This window comes from Manis javanica, chromosome 8, assembly GCF_040802235.1.
Source record: "Manis javanica isolate MJ-LG chromosome 8, MJ_LKY, whole genome shotgun sequence".
Classification (NCBI taxonomy): Eukaryota; Metazoa; Chordata; class Mammalia; order Pholidota; family Manidae; genus Manis; species Manis javanica.
This window is the reverse complement of record NC_133163.1, coordinates 43,609,104-43,627,656: the sequence shown is the minus strand read 5'-3', so window position 1 is coordinate 43,627,656 and position 18,553 is coordinate 43,609,104. Positions and strand designations below refer to the sequence as shown.

Below are 18,553 nucleotides of genomic sequence, written 5' to 3'. Positions count from 1 at the left end.
TTCAAGCTTCATCTGTTTTGTAGTGCATATATCAGTACTTCCTTTTTATGACCAAATGATAATCCAGTGTATGGACATACCACATTTTATTGATCTGTTCACCAGTTGATGGACAGACACTTGGATTGTTTCCAATTTTGGGCTGTTATGAATAATGCTGTTAGGGACATTTGCTTGCAGGTCTTTGTGTGGATATACCTAGGAGTGGAATTACTGGGTTTTATGGTAAGTCCCAGTTTAACTTTTTAAGAAACTGCCAAACTGGTTTGCAAAGATGCCGTATCATCTTGCCGGGTATATAGTCTTACTGGCAGCAAGTCATTCTGTCTGTGAGGCATGGAAGGAGAAATGTGAAAGCCACTGTAGTAGGATGGGTCATTTCTTTATCTCCTGTTGATATTGTGGATTCCTACACCTCAGGTTTGTACAGTGTGGATTCTGAGGATATTGTTTTATTTCTGTTTAATGTTACCATTATTTTTTCTCTTTTTGAGCTCTGGTTTTATGTGAACTATTTGTCAGACACTGGAATCTGGAAAAAATACCCCTCTAGTGATCTCCAGCTAGGCTAAAAGCACAACTGTCTATTTGTCCTTTGATGGACTACTCTGGCCCAGCTTTTAGAAAGTTAGGGAAAAGCCAGAAATGTGTAGGAGGATGAGGGGGTGGGTATCTTTAAGTGTGTGGTTTGAATGTATGTGTTGAAAAGGAAAACTAGAGTATCATTATGTCACTACTCTTATAGTATTTTGACCACAGCATTATTTGTGTGATAAGTTGTGTCAGAATCGGATTTGGTAAAAGACTTGTGTGTGCAAATAGCATGGGAACAGACAGGTTTAGGTTTAATGCTTTAATGGTGTTAGATGGGAAGTACAGATCACTTCATACCTTTGGTCACAATTTGAAGTTCACCAAGATCAGTATCTCTCTTCCCACTTAAATCTGCCTCCTTAGCTTAATTTCCTCTCTGTGCAATTGGCACCATAAACTATGCAAATCAGAAACTGGATATCAGTGTAGATCCTTCCCTCACCTCCCACATCTTCTGGGTCACTAGTTTTTAAAATGTTCTTCCTTCCTATCTGATGCCTCTCTCCTGTTCTTGCCGTGTCTGTTGCCTCCTAATTCCTCTTCTTTTTTTTGTCCATTCCAGTTTATCCTCAGCGTCGCTTGATTGCTCTGTTAGCAATGAAAAGCAGTTTTGACCCTGCTAGGTTTTATGTAAAAATGTGTGCCCATTGACTGTCAGGTAAAGCATAAACTTCCCCGGGGGTGAAAGGGCCTTCGCAGTGCAGGCCCTGTCCCCCACTGCTTTGGGTCCCCGCCCCCTCCCCCTCCCCCCCCCTCCCCGGCACAGCATGTAGCCTGGTGGACTGCTTGTGGCTGCTCAGGTGCCCTGCCTCTTGAGAGCTGCCTGCCTTTGCAGCACCTGCTCTGGTGGTCTGGGGGACCCAGTTCTTCCCTGCACCAGCCCTTGTCCACTCTGACGTGTAAGTTCATCCTTCCAAGACTAACACCCGGCTACCGAGGTGCTCAAATGCCTCTCCCTGCCCTTCTCTTCCTGCTGCTTCACGAGACTTTCACACGCCTCTCACTTTGCCCCAGAGTATTGTGACATTGTTTGCTGCTGTGTCCTTCCGCTGGGCCACGTTACTCCTCGGCTGTGGGGACTTACGTGTTTGTAACACTGGCACCTAGTACAGTGTGTGGCACCCATGGGTCCTCAGTAAGGATGTGCAGATAGGTGAGCTGAGTGAGGAGTCTGGGCAAAAAGTGAGTGGGATACAGGTGTGCCTGGGAAGTGAGAAACCATCCAGCAGCATCCGGTGGGGACACTCTCTCTTTCAGGGAGGTTAAATCCAGAGCCACCTGTTGATTGAAAAAGAGCTTTGGAAGTGAAACCACCTCCTTACGTTGTTTAAGTAATCCAAAGCCCTCGTGCTCTGAAAATGAAGATTTTTATTTTACCCCAATCCTTTATACTAGTCTTTAAGCTTTTTTTTTTTTTTTGGCTTCATATATGTGGATCCTCCTCTGAAGGTAAATAAAACATTTAAACCAGAGTTGTAATAAAATTGAAACAAGTTGTGAAGTTAGATACCAACATGTATGAACCTATTAGATAAACCGTATCTGGGATCATTGAAAAGTAAGGGCTTTGCATGAAAGATACTTTTTCTTGCTTCACTTTCCCCTTGTGCAGAGGTTCTCTTTATTCTGGTTAGATACCCTGGATGCTGCGGTTCATTCTTCTTCTTCTATTACTTGCCAAGTGGAATCCCAGGTGGAATTATGCTTTCTAAAATGCCTGCCTGAAGGAGCGTTTGGGTCCATGAAGACAATGCTATGAGGGAAGACATGTTTAAGAATATATCTCGCCACCAAGTACTTCTCCATTTGGTTTCACTAGTTCCAGTTTCCTTGGAGGTGAGAGTCTACCTTTTACTTTCTTTCCTTTTTAAACTATATCACAGGTGTGAAGAACCTTTTTGTCACTTTGCCAGATTAATTTTTACCTGATATGCACAAGCTGTAGTGTCTCAGTTTATTTCCAGATTATATCACTGATAACCTTTGTGGCATCTGTGAATAAGGTGTAAAGACCTCTGTTTAAAATATTGTGTACTTTTTGTTCTTGGTTTAAAAGCTCAAGTATTTTTCACGGGATAATGCAGATCTTTTGCTTCGCTTTTATTATTTTTAAGGGACACAATGTCTTTCTTCTCATGTACAGAACATATCTTTTCTTTTCCTGTCTTCTTCCTTTTTGTCTGGTGGTGGGAGACTTAAAAGATTCTACTTCCCTATAACTTTCTGTGCTGGTCCCAGCTCCCTTGTGGACAAGATTGATGGATTTTCTAGAAGTCTATGGGAAGGGTATTACCACATTAAGAGGGACCTTTAATAACTGAGACCCCTGTGTGCTTGCTTCCATCCTCAAGGCGGGTGTAAGGATAAATAAGGAAAATGCTTTGATCTCCTTAAAAGCAAAACAGTTTGAGGAGGAAATATTATGGGGATTATGTCACTGGCAAAAAGCACTGTGTAACTGTCAAGTATGTCTGGTGGTTAACATTAAGATCCAGTGTTAACTGCCAATATGCCAACTTGATGGAAACCATTTCCCACATATGGCCAAAGTAAAGACATTTAAACAGTTTGAGAGTGAAGGCATTTTAATGAATGTTGTGTATGTTGATTGATCCAATATAATCTCATAATTGATCCCATTTTCTATTACTTTTGTTTTTACCATTTTTAAATATATTCAGTAGCCACTTTAATTTTTTCAGGTTAGCCTATATCTGACATAGTCCAGACTGGTGTAGAGTATTAATGAATTTTTGGAGTAGACACTTTAAAAATCTTTAAATATCTGTTTATTTGGGGGTGCTTATAGTACTTGGAAGATATCCTTTTATTGCTATGGTTCTAAATATTTGAACAGCTGTCAGGTAGAAAAGGGGGGTAGGCTCATTTGTGTTGCTTGAAAAGACTTGATGCAAACACTGGGTAAACATGATTAAGCCAAATTTAACTTAGGGAAGACTTGTAATAGAGACAAGTCTCTGAGACAAGTCCCACCGTGAGCTGCCTCCCTATGGCCCTGTTCCAGTAGTAGCTGGCTTGGCTTAGTGTCTCAGAGATAGCAAGTGGACTCTGGCTACAGTGTAGGGGCTGGGCTAGATGATGCGCAAGGTTCCTTCAATCCTAGATCCTGAGAAATCTGATAGAACTTAACCTTAGACTTCAGTCACCTTCTTTGTAAAGTGATTTTTGCCTTTTGAATGTTAAGACCTTAAGGAAATGAGAGGTCCAAGCACCTTTGTGGTATTTATAGCTTAAGCTTGGAAAGAAAAGGTAAAAATGAAATGCAAGGTAAATTGGGTGATTTCCCTCCTCCCCCAAGCACACCAGTTTCCTGGTGGTGGTGTGGTCCACACCCACCTGGAGTGTCTGTGGAGCCTCTTTGAAGCATCTCTGCTAACTCTGGGAGCAGCTGCAGGGGTTTATTGCCACACAGAACTTGTGCATAGTCCTTTGTGTATCTCCTGCCCCCACTTACCTGGTGAGTTTTTACCTCCCATCTAATGCATTGCTCTGTAGTTTTCTCCTGTGAACTCCCTTTTGACCCTTGTTTATCTTTACCCCATACTTGCCTCAGATGTTCCATCCTTGACGTTCCCTTAGCACCTCTTATCACTAGGTGTACAGACCTGTTTCAGAGCAGCATTCTGTATTTTAAGTGTTGTGTGTTTCTAAAGTCCCTGAACTTGCTAAGCATGTTACATGAACTCGATACCTCAACCATTGGAATGTACTCTTCAGCTAGGACTTAGTGTTCTGGTTTTCACCCCAGCTCTGCCACCTCTTAGTTCTGTGATGGTGGACACATTGCTTAAGCAGTGCCTCAGTTTCTCTTCTATTGGGTGAGGATATTAATAGCCCCCTTCCCCATAGGTTTAAGTTTAAATGAGTTTTTATAGGTAAAGTGCTTAGAACAGTGCCAAGAAAACCAATAAATTAGTTATCTGGACCAAATGAGGACTAAGTTATTAAGTAACAAATTACTAAGAGTTAATTTAAGAAAACAAAGCAAGTTTTGGGCTGAAACAAAATGCGGTTAAGTTCCTCTAACATCTCCAAAATATTCCTGTATCACATGGCTGGAATATAATGTCTTCTCTCATGGAATAGCCCAACACTGAGCAGTCCATGGTTGCTGTCGGACACAGGGCCACTCAGAAGCCTGTTCCTTCCATGTATTCTCAAGGAGTTGGTCTCACCTAGTACAAGCTGTCCTATCTCCCATCTGTGTGTCAGCCCTCAGGAAAGGGAAAATCAGGAAGCAGTTTCAGCTTTAAGGAGAAGAACCAAAGTTGTGGTTTCTATTCCATCATCTCAGTCACATGACCACACCTAGCTGCAAGGGAACCTGAGGGTGATTCCTGCAGGTGGACTGATCAGAGTCCCAGCTCTGCCACTGAATGGCCGTGAGACTTCAGGGAAGTTGCTTAAGCTCTGTGCCCATTTTCTTGTCTTTAAAATGGAAAATAGGAATACCTGCCCCAGGGTTATGGTGAGATATTAGGCCATTATGTTAATGCATGTAAGGCATTCAGGATAGGGCCTGGCACAGAGGAAGCATTATGAACATGTCAGTGACTGTGACTTCTGTTTTACTGAAAGGAGGAAGAGAGAATAACTGTTGGGGGACAGTGAATAGTCTCTTCCATGGGAGGTAAACCAGAGACTGGGCTCCCTGGCCTGCCTCAATACCTGATAGTGCTGGGTGGCCACAGCTTTACTGTAATTACTATCCATTTCTGGGATTTTTAGGCTCCTGCTTGGTCTTGTTTTGGCCTCCTTTGGGTCACTGTGAGAAATGTTTAGTTGCTATTTGTGGCTTCGACCTCTCAATTTTACATTTGTAGCTTTTCCTTCACTGTGGCTTGTCATTAATATACCAAAGAAGTAAAGGAAACATTCTAACTATATAAACTTATTCATTCTTTTAGGAGCTATAATAGTAAAAAGATGGCTGTAAAGTCAAGTTCTTTTATTGAAATTGATTCAGTTATGTCAGTTAGAAAATGTCTGTTAATGGGAAAGGCAATATGCAGTCCAGTTACTTCTAACTCTGTTTTCTTCAAGGTATCATCCCATGTTTTTATAGTAACTGGGCTGTATAGTACGTATACACACCTATGTTACCAGTTCCCAAAGTTTGCTGCTTAGAACATGACTCCAGGAGATGGTTATGCATGTACCATGATAGTAGCATATTAGGTCAAATAAATTTGGGAAATACAGCATGCTGTGTCTTCCACTTTGAAATTCATAGAGCATATTAGTGTATTAAAAACTGTGAGAAGGATAAGAGCAGAAAAACCTGCTTAATTTTCTTTAGTTTACTTGACAAACTCATTTGAAAATGAGCCTTTTGATTTATTGGTTTGTTTTGTGTAGTGCTTCTCTAACTATTCTAGAAAACAGGTTCTGTATATACCGATATTAGCAGTATGAAGAATCCTGACCTGCCTCAAAGTTTAATACGTATCATATCAGGCTGCTAATACTGTTGAGTTGCCTGCAATTCCTGCTGACTCCTGTCATTGGAGTCACACTGCAAATATATAACCTAATGTTCTGTTCATTGGGGGAAAGTATCAGGAGGATGGGCACGTGTCAGAAGTGAAGGTCAGACATTGCCAGACTCACGGTGCTGAGAACTCTTTCCTTAGAAATGAATCCAGTCACGGATTTTTCAGAGTTAAAAAAGCTTCAAAAGCTCATTTTTTTAGGCCCTAGAAACCATTTTTTGTCCTCTAATGATAAATCACATGAGTTAAACATTTGCTGAAGATTCCTCACAAAAGAATTAAGTAAATTTATGTCAGGAATAGCTGTCTTAGAAGAAATAGAAAACTTGAGAATTTTTTAAAACTTAGGAAGTACAAAGAATGATAGATGTAAAGAGTTTTTTTTTTGTTTTTTTTTTGGTAGAGTAACAGCTTCAAATTCTACTTGTGTGTCGGATAATTCATACGTAAATGATATTTGTGAATGTAGCCATTTAACAATTGATATACATTGTGGCTTCCTATGGAGGATAAATTTAAATCCTTCTCCCATCCTCAGGAATATTTTATTCTTTCATTGATTTTTATTTCTGGGTCTTGTTTCAGATCTAAATTGATTAATACTGTACAATTTCAATAGAAATTGAAATAATGATGCTACCATATTTAATGAAATATATGCTTTTTAAAACATTCTGCCTTAACATATGCTCAATATAAACATTTAGAAGATATGTGATTTAATTATTTTTCTGTGATTACACTGTCTAGTAGTAATCACTTAATATTTTGGTACATTTTTCCTAAAGATATTAAATATTTGGAACATACTAGACATTATACCATATGTACAATTTGTACTCTGGTCTTTTCAGTCTGTTTTCATTGCTAATAAGTAACTGTGATAAATAGGATTTCATGTAGAATTGCATGATCTACTTAATCCATTATTATTGAACCTTTAGGCTATTTGCAGGGTTTGTTTTTTGCTATTTTAAATAATAACATAATTAACATCTTTATGAATAAAATTTGACTTGGCATTTCAAAATTATGTTCTGATGATAGATTCCTCAAATTAGAATTACTAGGTCAAAGAACATGAATACTTTTATGAGGGTGTTCATACAGGTTGCTAAATTTTTTTACAGAAGATTGTACCAATTAACATTCTCACAAGCAGTGTATTAGAGTTATGTGTTATATTAACATTTGGGGATTTATTGGCAAACAGTGAAATGTTTAATTTGCATCTTTTTGATTACTGATGAAATTGAACATTTTAAACATATCAGCCACTGGTTGTTTTTTTTTCTCAATTTTCAGTTTATGTTGTTTGCTGGATTTTCTATTGTGTATCTTTGGCTGGCTGTCATTTACCTATTAAAAGTATTAAGCTTCTGTCATATTACTTCCAGTGTTTTTTCTAGTTTTGGATATGTAATTTAATAATTTTCAATATGCAGAAATCCAGATTTTTACGTATTTAAGCATACCAATCTTTTTCTTTGTATTTTTTTTCCACTGTATTGATTTTTAGAACATTACTGATTGAGGGATATAATAATCAACTATGTTTTCTTCTTTAGTTTTATGTCTGTTCACATCAATTTTGATTATTTTAGAGTTTTGTGGTGGAATATGAGATGCAGCTCTAAACAGTTTTTTTCAAAGTAGTGAGCTGGTTTCTGTACACAACTGATTTGAATAATCTTATTTCTTTCCCATTGATGGTATGGTCCTTTTCTTCATATTATATTACTTATATAATCAGAGTCTATTTCTGGAATACATCTTTTCCATTGGTTTGTGGTTTTTGTTCTGAAGGAATACATTATTCTAATTACTATAGCAGTAACACTGTTTGATATCTTTCCTACAGGTAATCTCATTTCTAATTTGATATTTTTGATTAGGTTAAGGCTTCTAGAACTGTTCAGTAAAAAATGTAATAATGAGCACCCTTGTTGTGTTATTGATTTTTAATACAAATGTTTTTATCGTTTTTATCTTCTGATAATTATGGGAAGGAAATAGTCTTAGCTCTTAAAATCTGGAATAGCCAAAGAATTTTATCAAATGCTTTTTTAATGTCTGTATTAAATCTGAATTTAGAAGTTGTTTACAAAGTGAATTTTTATATGTGAATCATACTTCTCTAGAACATAGTGATGCAAATTCCAAAATGTGTCCCTAGAGAAAATGCTTCATCCTCAAGCAAAATATATGTTTTCCCTTAAAAGGCAGTGGGCCATTTTCTTAAGTACCAAAAAAACATCTTCAAGTAAAGATATGGAGTTTGAGAATATCATCTAACCTTGGCGTTATTTCAAGGAACTTAATTAGAAACAGAGTCTAAAAATTGTCAAATTTTAGAATTTCTGAGAACAAAATCCCTAGGATTCAGGATCCTACTACCAGCTGGCTCAAAGATGCCTCTTGATTGGACTTTCTTAACTATCTAGTCCAGTACCATCCAACCGAACTTCTTGTGATGATGGAAAGGTTCTGTAGCTCTGCTGTCCAGTATGGTAGTCACTGGCCACATGTGGTGATTGAGCACTTGAAATTGTGGGTAGCACGAACTAAATTTTTAATTTTATTCAATTATAATTAAAATTTAATTACACATGGCTAGTGACTACTACATTGGACAATGCATAGTATATTCTATATAATGAATCGGTATGTATCTAAGGTCATTTGTAGCTGTCAAACTGTGCCTCTCTGAATATGGCTAGAAATTTCTTAATCTTTTTATATTTTAATAATTTGTAAATTGGGGGATTTGGGGGAAAAACTTCTGATGTGTGCAGATTCATGCATTCTTGATAAGATTCTCCCTGTATTCAGATTATGTATATGGCTGTTGACTGACTCCTATTACCCATTAAAAACAATGTACTTGTGGTGATTGGCAAATTAATGTATTTTCATGATGCATATGAGGTGTTTTTTTTTTCCCCTGGTGGTTCTAATGCTTCAAACCAAAATTAACTTCAAGATAATATGCTTTGTAGCACTGAAGGGCTAGTTGTTACAAAAATCATTTACTACAGAGAGGCTCAGAAGCCTCCTTGGGTAATTGGCTTGATTCACCTGCTACTTTGCTGTTATAAAATGTGCTTATAGAGTGATTTCATTTTTTGAGATAAACTTGATTTATACACACTTTTATTTCCAATATTTTCTATTCTTTTGCTTCAGCTATTCCAGAAGGAGAAAAATATTTAGAAAAATTACATGAAAGGGGGTGAATCTAGGTAGCATAAATATGCATGACATACAGCTACAAATGGCTTTCATTTGTAGCTCTTTAAAAACTATTTATATTTGGTATAAAATCACTCCCCACCCCAAATTCTGTTATGGGTAACTGAATAAAGCTAGTGTGTTCTACAACAAATTGTGTTGAGAACTTAACTGCTGTTGTATGCAACAATTATCACTTTAGCAAGTAATGTGTGTGGCATTGCTGTATAAGGATAAAAAGTTGGATTTGCTTTTTCTAGCATGTCTGTATTTTTAGGAATTTCTAAAAATTCCCTATGCATACTCTAAAAATTTAAGGTTAACACTAGTAAAGCATATATCAGTGTGATTCTTTTAGCAAAGTGGTCAGAGGCATGCCATGAAATTTAAAAAAACAGATAGGAAATCGTTATTTTGGTAGTTAGGAGTAGTTATGGTACAGAAGAAATTCCAGTGTTTCAGTTTCTGGCTTTCATTCTTAGACTTTGGGTCAGTAGTCAAATTTCTTTGTACCATCAAGTTCTTTATTTAAAATGTCCATAGCTTAGTGTATATAAGATGATGGACCTAATGCTAGTTTAAGATGCTTCTTTTTTAGACAAGCTTTGAGGTGCTCACTTTTTAGAGGACACTTACTATAGTAGAAGTTGTATGTAAACAGATTTAAAAGAATCAGTGCTTTGCTAACTAGTAATTTTATCCTAATTCTTTTGTCTAAATTTGATTTTTAGAGATTAAGACCTTTGTATACACACATTATGTACCTTATTTGATAGACCGCAGATTGCAACTGACATAATGACGTACTGAAAAGAAAAAATAAGACATACAATTTGATTTCATCATCCTCTTTAAGAAGTATGCATTCTCTCATAGCCATTTAAAAAGAATACATTTGGAATTCTAATCTTAGACTTCTTCCTTCAGAATGAAAGTCTATTTATATGAAAGACTTTTGGGCATTTATTTAATATATTTTTTGTCTTCAGACCAAAGTTTTTAGGTACTAAAGAAAATACTTAATTTGCTTTTGAAATTCAGAGTATCATTTAATTCTTGCCACATAATTTGTATAACAAATCATCCCCAAACTCAGTGACTGAAACAGAAGTCATTTATTCACATTAACCTGTGGGTACGCTGAGGTGGCTTCACTCTGGGATGTGATGAGTGGCTTTTATTTGTGTTTTATTTATGTGGTTGGATCTCCTCCAGGTATCTCTCATCCTCCTTGGCAGATCACCCTCCTTGGCAGGCTGCTGGGACATATTCTTCTGTGGCTGTGGCAGACGTACCAGAGGATAATCCCAACTGCCAAGCACATTTGAAGCTCCTGCTTATGTCACATTTGTTAACATCCCATTGGCCAAAGCAGGTCACATGGCCCAACATAGAGTCCAGGGTGACGAAGTTACCTGGAGCTACAAAGTCACGGCAAAGAACATGTTTCAAGGAGTAAGGAATCGGAACCGATATTTCAATCTACCACTTAACAATTTATGGACTTAACATCTTAGTTTAGGTGATGAGAGGCTAAAATAAACAATGTTACAGTGATTGAAGGAGTATGTGGATATAGTCTGCTTTTCAAACTTATTGGTGAAACACGAAAAGCATGGAATGAGTATAAGGTAGTACTAATTTAAGAATAAGATATGAGAAATCTTCATCTGGTTGTTCATGAATTGTGCTATTGGAGACAATGGCAAAGTAAAAGTAGCCTTTAATGTTTTAAAAGTAAGAAATACCTTCCCTATTCCTGGTGCTTAGCATATCTTTAGGCATTATTGAAAAATGCTCTGCTCTTGGCCCTCCCACAATGCTCAAAAATCAAAGATCCAGTACAGTAAAGAACTTAATCTTATGTGACTCAGTGACAAGACTGAAGTCGAAAAGGGAAGAGAAAGACCGCAAAGAAGCAAATGGCTAAATATTCGATAATGTTCTTTTCATAAACATTCCCTTTGTTTCTTATGTAAACTGGATTTGCTTTGCATGTTCTTTTCTTTTGTATGGCCTGGTTGGAGGAAGATCAGGTAGGGAAGCATAACCCTTCGAGTCAATGGGAAGTGAATAGATGTAGGAAAGAACAGAGTTGATTGTCCAGGGGTGAGTGTAGGTGTGGTGCTAACGAGGCTGGGGTCTGCTCCTGAGCTAGACGGCTTTGCCCCACTTCCAATACCCCAGGGCACCAGAATCTAAACTGTAGAACCTTATGCCTTCTTCCTACTTTACGGGGAAAAGTGAGGTTCTGAGAGGTCCAGAGACTAGTTAGAGTCTTATGGCACTGGATGCAGAGCTGGGATACAGTCTTGCTCTTACCTTCACACTATACCTTTTGCTGCAGGGGGCCTGGATGAGAGTGGGTAGTGGTGTATGAATGCTGGATGAACAGCTTAAAACCTACTTATGTGGGGCAATACTGTGTTTCTATGTTAAAAAGTTTTTTTTTTTTTTTTTAATATTTAGCCTTGGGAAATATTTTGGGATTTGGGAGCTAAAAAACCTCAAGATAAGAAAAAGGCAACCTGACAGTATAACTGCCACATCTCAAGTGCCATAAAGACTGGGGAGTCTTTTGGAACTGTAGCAGGATATAGAAGCCAGTAGATAAAATAACAGCCACAACTTTTACCCTTCTGAGATGAGATGCTGCTATTTCCGTTGGATGAAACGCCTTCTATGTCCATATTGAAATGTTTGAAAGACATTTGGGAGTCTCTCTTTAAAACTGAATTTGTAACTCTGTTGATATCTTTGCAGCTGAGGACACAGACTCACTTAGGTAAGGTTGCCACACAGAGTAGGAAAAGAATTGGAGCTAGAATTCCAGACTTTTGGCTTCCACACCATTATCATTATTTCCACACTAACATTGTGACTGTTCTATAGAGTCCTTCCTCATTTTAGGGTACCGTGTGGAGGTGAAGAGGGTATGCAAAGAAATGGGAAACTTCTCATAGAGCATCCAATCCAAATGGTATAAGATAAATAAAATTAACCTTTGTTGTCACGGTCTGGTATGAAGACCATTAAGGTTTCATGACTCAAGCTGCATGTGTAGGGCTTGCCAAGACATGTCACCATTTCCTAATTCAAAATTTACTATTCTGTTTTCTGACTCAGTTTAATTAGCATTTATCACTGTCATTTTATAACTGTTACCTGGTCTGTCTTCTCTACCTGATTGAGTCTGTCAGGAGACAAGATTTTTTTGTATTCGTAACCCCTTAGCACTGAGTCCTGGGGCGTAACCTACCCCATGCATCTCATCTGATGCATTCTTGAGCAAATATATATATATTCTCATACTCAATAGATCTTAAGGAGTTTCTTAGAGCAAAGACCATTTCCAACCAGAAATGGAGCATTGAGCATTTTCATTTGAAGGCCCTGCCCAGGAAGATTCTCTGATGTTTAAAAAGCTGCAGCATGTTATCATAGAGGATGAACTATTATGGTGCTGCCATAATTAGTTCTCTGGCTAGAAATGAAAGTCTATTTTATGAGTCTATACAACATGTAGCATTTGTTAGACACTGAGGAATAAACACTGCTGGGTCCCTGGGCTTAATATATAAAGCTCATTCAGACCAGACAAATCCAGATGCATATGACAGTTTAAATAATGAGCTGGGACTATAATAACATAAAGCTGCTGTCAGGCCCATACTGGTTTACATGCATTTTCTTAGAGATGTAGTAGCAGACTCACTATGGTAGTGAGTGTGTGTGCTGTGTCCTGACAGGTGCCAAGCTGCAGGGGTGTTATCAGACTCTGTGCCCTCCATGCCTTGATGTCTCCTGTTTCTAGTGTCAATGTTCATCCTGTGGTTAGTGATTGCTTGTGATTCATCTGTGCCAGTGACAGAGATGTTGCTTTCGAGGGAGGACAGAGCCTTCAGTCTGTGGTGAGAAACCAGGCTGCCTCTGGGATGTGATCATTGGATGCTCAGGACACCTGCTTTTGGGGAGCCTGCCTTCTCTTCCCCCTTCCCACCTGGGTGCTTCTCTGTGAGTTCAGGCTAGTTAGATCAAATGTGCTACTTCCAAAATGTGACTGGGAGTCCCTGACACCCTCTTTCCTGTAGAAAATTCTTTTTGACAAATCCGTTTTGAGGTGGCAGGTCTCAAGACTGTCTTTGTGTTGTATGACAAAAAATGCCTTGAACTTAAGAATTGTTGGTGCTTTCTACTGGAGAGTTTGATTTTTGGAGTTGGACAAAACCAGGTGTGGATTCATGTCCTGTCTGCCCTTTCCTTGTCATTGTCATGCAAGTTTTTGTGTTCCAGCCATTCAAGCCTTCTATCCACTAGGCATCATATGCCTACCTTACAGTGTTTTTTTGCACATAGTAAGTGCACAGCAAATGCTATTAAAAAAGACATTAATATGTGAACTCTGAATTTTAAGCCAAGAACAGTCCTTTATTATTTTGAGGTTTCTTGCAAATGAATGATAAACCTGTGTAACCTCCAAAACACTTTTCTGTTAACTACTTGTTTTGCATATATGAAGAGTTAAATTTTTATCATGTGCTTACTAAATAAGTGGATATTTTTAAGTCTCTGGAATTTTTTTTTTTACAGAACTTGAAAGGCAACTTACAGGTTTGACTCAAACTACTTTCTGTCTATCAGTTGAAACAGGAGTGTCAGCAGCACTTGGAAATTTTATTTCTACCAATTTAGTGACTGAAAAGCTTGCCAGGCCGGGGACCGTTCTGACCTTCTTTCATGGAATAATTACTTTTTGCCTTTGTAAGCAGAATTTCATTTTTATGTCTGGGCCCCAATCCACCATACAAAAGATGGTCCTCCTGTCCTGTCATGTAGTCAGCTTATAGGGTTTCAGTGCCTACCGTGTGCCCCCGCACTGTGCTTGGTGCTAGAGATGGGTGTCATGTTCCCTAGGGGGAAGAGTGGCCACATGGGGAGATGGGGAGGGCGAAGGGAAGATTCTGGAATGATGCTCAGGAGGAGGTGACCATGTCTGACTTAGATTAGGAAGAGGGAGGCTGTGTTGAAGGATTGGGGCTTGTCCTAGGCATTCTATTCCTGTGTAAACAACTATCCTAAACTTAGTGGCTTGAAATAATTACCATTTTATTTATTGCATGATTCTGTGGTCAGGGGTTTGGGCAGTATTCAGCTGGCTAATTCTTCCCCATATGGTATCAGCTGAGATCATTTGGTGGTAGTCAGCTGATGGATGGATTGGTCTGGATGGTCCAAGATGGCTTCACTCACGTGACAGGTGTCTTAACGGGCTGGTTAGAAGACTGGGCTCAGCTGGGACTGCTGACTGAAGTGCCTACATGTGTCTTCCCCAGTATGGTGGTCCCAGGTTTCTTACATGGATGCTCAAGGCTTGCAAGACTTGCAGGCAGAAGCTGTCAGGCCCTTTCAGACCTGCCTACGAAGGTCTCAGAACATTACTTCCTCCACATCCTGTTGGTAAATGAGACGCTAAGGACAACCTGGGTTTAGAGAGAAGGGAATTAAACTCAGCTGTCAGTGGGAGAAGTAATGGGAATTTGTGGCCACCTCTAGTCTAGCACACTGTGTCCTTGATAGGAGAGCACAGGGAGACATGCAGGGGAGAATGTTGGATAGGGTGTTGGGTGCGTGACACGTGACTTGTAGATGTGGATGCAAAGATCAAATAAATGATAGTGGATTGAAGCATCAGCAAGTGTTGGAAGTGGGACAGTGGAGTGGAGTACCCTTTCACGATTTTTGACCCTGAGAAGATAGGAATGGAGACTGAGTGAGACTGGGGAGGTGGTGGGGGTGAGGTGGGGTGGGGTGGGGGTTGCTTGTTCTCACTTTGGATGTTTGCTTTGAATACGGTGAGGTCATCAGTGACCTGATCTTTTCCAAATCATGGTTATGCTTTTGTGTTCTATGAACTGACCTCTTAACTGATTAAACACTGCTGACATTCTCTTGTCTTTGATGATAAAACTTTCTCCTGGTCCTTCTGCCTGTAATGGTGAAGGGATTATTTCTTTAAATGGTTGTATTTCCCTGGGTTTGTCCTGGCTGTCTTCTTTCTTCTGTACCTTTTTCTTGGGTAACCTCATTTACGCGTATGACTTCATTGGCCACACCCGTATGGTGAAGGCACCCAGGTCTCTCACTTCTCTTGCCTCCTACATGTCTTCCCCAGATATCCTTGTAATTCCTGTTTTGCTTTTGCGTAAGGCCATCATCCTGGCCCAGGCCAGAAGCCTGTATGACGTTTTCCTTCTCTGTCCCTCCCTCTCTGCAGCCAGACAGGTTTGCCTTAAAGTCCAGGGCTCAGCTGTGGGCATCCGCTGAGGCACTGTGAAGCGTGCATGCCTGGAGCCCTGTCCCAGAACTGCTGAGGCAGGAGCTCTTTAGGCCTGGGCATATGTGTATTTATGAAACTTCCCTGGTGATTCTGATGTCCACGTAGCATTGAAAACAGCTGTCTACCATTTCTGTCTAATTCTCCCACTCATTTCCACCATTGCTGCTTTGTGGTGTAGTTTCCAGTAGCTATTGAAACAAATTACCGCAAACACGGTGGCCTACACCTGTAGATCTTACAGTTGTGGAGTCTGGAATCAAGGTGTCAGCAAGGCCATGTTGCCTCTGAAGGCCCCATGGGTAGGTCTTTCCTGTCCCTCTTCCCGCTTCTGGTAGCTCCAGGGATTCCTTGGTTTGCGATTATCTAACTCCAGTCTCTGCCTTCATCTTCACATAGTCACCTCTCTCCCTGCGTCTCTCTCCACTGTGTGTCACTTACAGAGATGCTTGTCATTGGATTTAGGGCCTCCAGTAATCTGGGATGATCTCATCTCCAAATCCTTAACTACATATGCAAGGACTATTTTTATGAAGAAGGTCACAGTCACAGTTTCTGGAGTATGGACACATCTTTCTGGGGCCACCATTCAACCCCTTACCCTGCGGTTAGGATAGTTCTCCCATCTGATCATCCTGAGTCTTACCTGGATGTCCATCTTGCTCTGGGCTGCCCTAATGATTAGTTTGTATCCAGTCATGCCAGTTTAGCTCCCCATCCCCACAGGGTGAAAAGCCGTGCCCCTTATCATATGAGTACCGGGTGGTTGTAATCTGAGCCCTGCATACCTTTTACTCTCCTAGCCTACTTCTCTTGAACCTGATGCCCTCATAGTACCGAACTACCTACGTCCTCCTTGCCTTTGTACATACTGTTGCCCCACATCCCCCATTTAGTCTTGTTCAGATTTCAAGACAGTTAAGCAGTCTGCTCCATGAGGCCTTCCCTAATGTGCTTTGTGTGACTACGTGTGTCTTGTTGCATGAGTGTTTTACCTTTACACATTGTGCCTTTCTCTGCTTCTAAGCTGAGAGCTCTCAACGCAGGGTTGCTGGTCTTCATCATTATAGTTCTAGCCCTTGGCATTATAAATATTGAATGAGTGACCATGTAGCTTAACCTAATTAGAAACTTCTCATCTTGACACTGTTTTTTCCACTGTTAACCTTAATTACTGCCAGTGGGATTTTTCACTGATCATCATCTAGGTGTATTAGGTAGGCAGTCAATACATAGTGTATTATTTGCTTAACCTGCAGTATCTCTGTATCTGTGCCCAGGAAATTAAATTAAAATGTTTCTGCATATGTTAAGGTGGACATTTCTTGTTTTCATTTTTTCCCCCATGATACTAGTTATGGCTTTGTAGTGTACAGAAACCAACCTGAGTTAGCTCAAACTAGAAAGAATTTCATGTACAAGGGTCAGAGTACATCGGGGTCAATGGAAGCCCTTAAGGATCCTCTTTCTGTTTCTTTCTGTTGCTAGTCTCTGTTCATCTGCTTCATTCCTTCCTTCTCTGCTTCTTCATCACATAACAGATTGTGACATCCCCACAGCTTCTGTGCTAACATTTTACAGCTCTAACTATCCACAGAGATGGGCTGGTTGTCCCTTAGCCGCTGAGAATGTCACTGGCCAGCTAGGGCCAGGTTTCTGCCCCCAGCTGTTCAGCTCCAGGGTGGTGGTGGGGGCACTGGCCTGGCCTTTTCATTCAGATGGGGTGAGGGGCTCATCACAGGGAGTTAAGAGAGAGATTCCTGAGAAGGGAGTGCTGTGAGCAGATCCCTGTAAAACATCTGCCACGCTTCTTCTAGGTTAACTCCTGTTGACCAGCAGAGAACTGGGAAAATGTGAGGGGCACAAGAAACCTTGCCGGGTGTTGTATCAATTGCCTCTAGGCCTCAGTGATGACCATGTTCCTCTAAATTGTTTGAAATTCTGGCTTTAATTGATTCACATATGTTTCTTTTAATACAGATTATTCATTTTGATTGAAGTGATATGGAAATATATTAAAGCAAAGTGAGTTTATAATGGTTGTTTAGTTACAGAGATGTACAGTATGTACAAAGGCAATCACAAATATGTGTAAGAAAATAATGTACATTCTGATCTTGCCTCAGAAAAAAGAGGAATAAGACTTGAAATAAATTATCTCTGTGTTCTAGAGATGTTTTTATGGAGCTGACATTCCTTTGTGATGACAGTGGAAACATTAAAAACACAGCAGGAATAACTTCTAGTGATAATTTAAATCCATTGTCATACTATTACTACCAAATTGTAAAACAAACACAAATCCCTTTGTTCCAACTTTTCCTGTTCTCTGTGGGCCTTCTGTCCCATTTGCTGTCCTGGCCACCATGTCCTTCTTCTGTTGTGATTAGACAAGTGGCAGAGGCAAGACTTAAGAGAAGCAGCAGCTATCAGACCCGCCGCCCCTGCCTGTGAGGGTGTAAGGCAGCCAAGAGCAGTCATATTTACCCATGTACATTTAAAATGACTTCTTTCCCTTCAGTTCTCTTTTTCTCTTGAAAAGAACTTCTCCCAAAGGGGAGGTGGAGAGTGGTCCTGTCAGTGTGGTGACATGAGTCCACAGTCAGATCACACAGGACCCACCAATCCGGAGTTTAAGAATGCACTTAAACCTGAAACACTAACTGCAGTCCTGCATCTCCTTTAAGCACTGATATTAGCTCAAGGCATTGATACAGGCAGTCGGCTTGAGGACATGTGTTTTCCAGCTGACTTCTTAAGCTATTTGACAGTTTGTGGGTTCAAATGGAAATGAGGAATCAATGTAGTGAACTTGGAGCTTTTAAGAATGTAACTGAACTTGGTTTTCTTACAAATAAAGATCCTGCAGACGTTAACATGA

General features: G+C 39.7%; 1 protein-coding gene across 2 annotated transcripts in view; it reads left to right on the top strand.

The window, feature by feature from the left end:
• Positions 1 to 18,553, top strand: part of PELI2 (pellino E3 ubiquitin protein ligase family member 2) — a 217,430-nt gene that overhangs the window by 29,672 nt on the left and 169,205 nt on the right. The window lies entirely within an intron of this gene.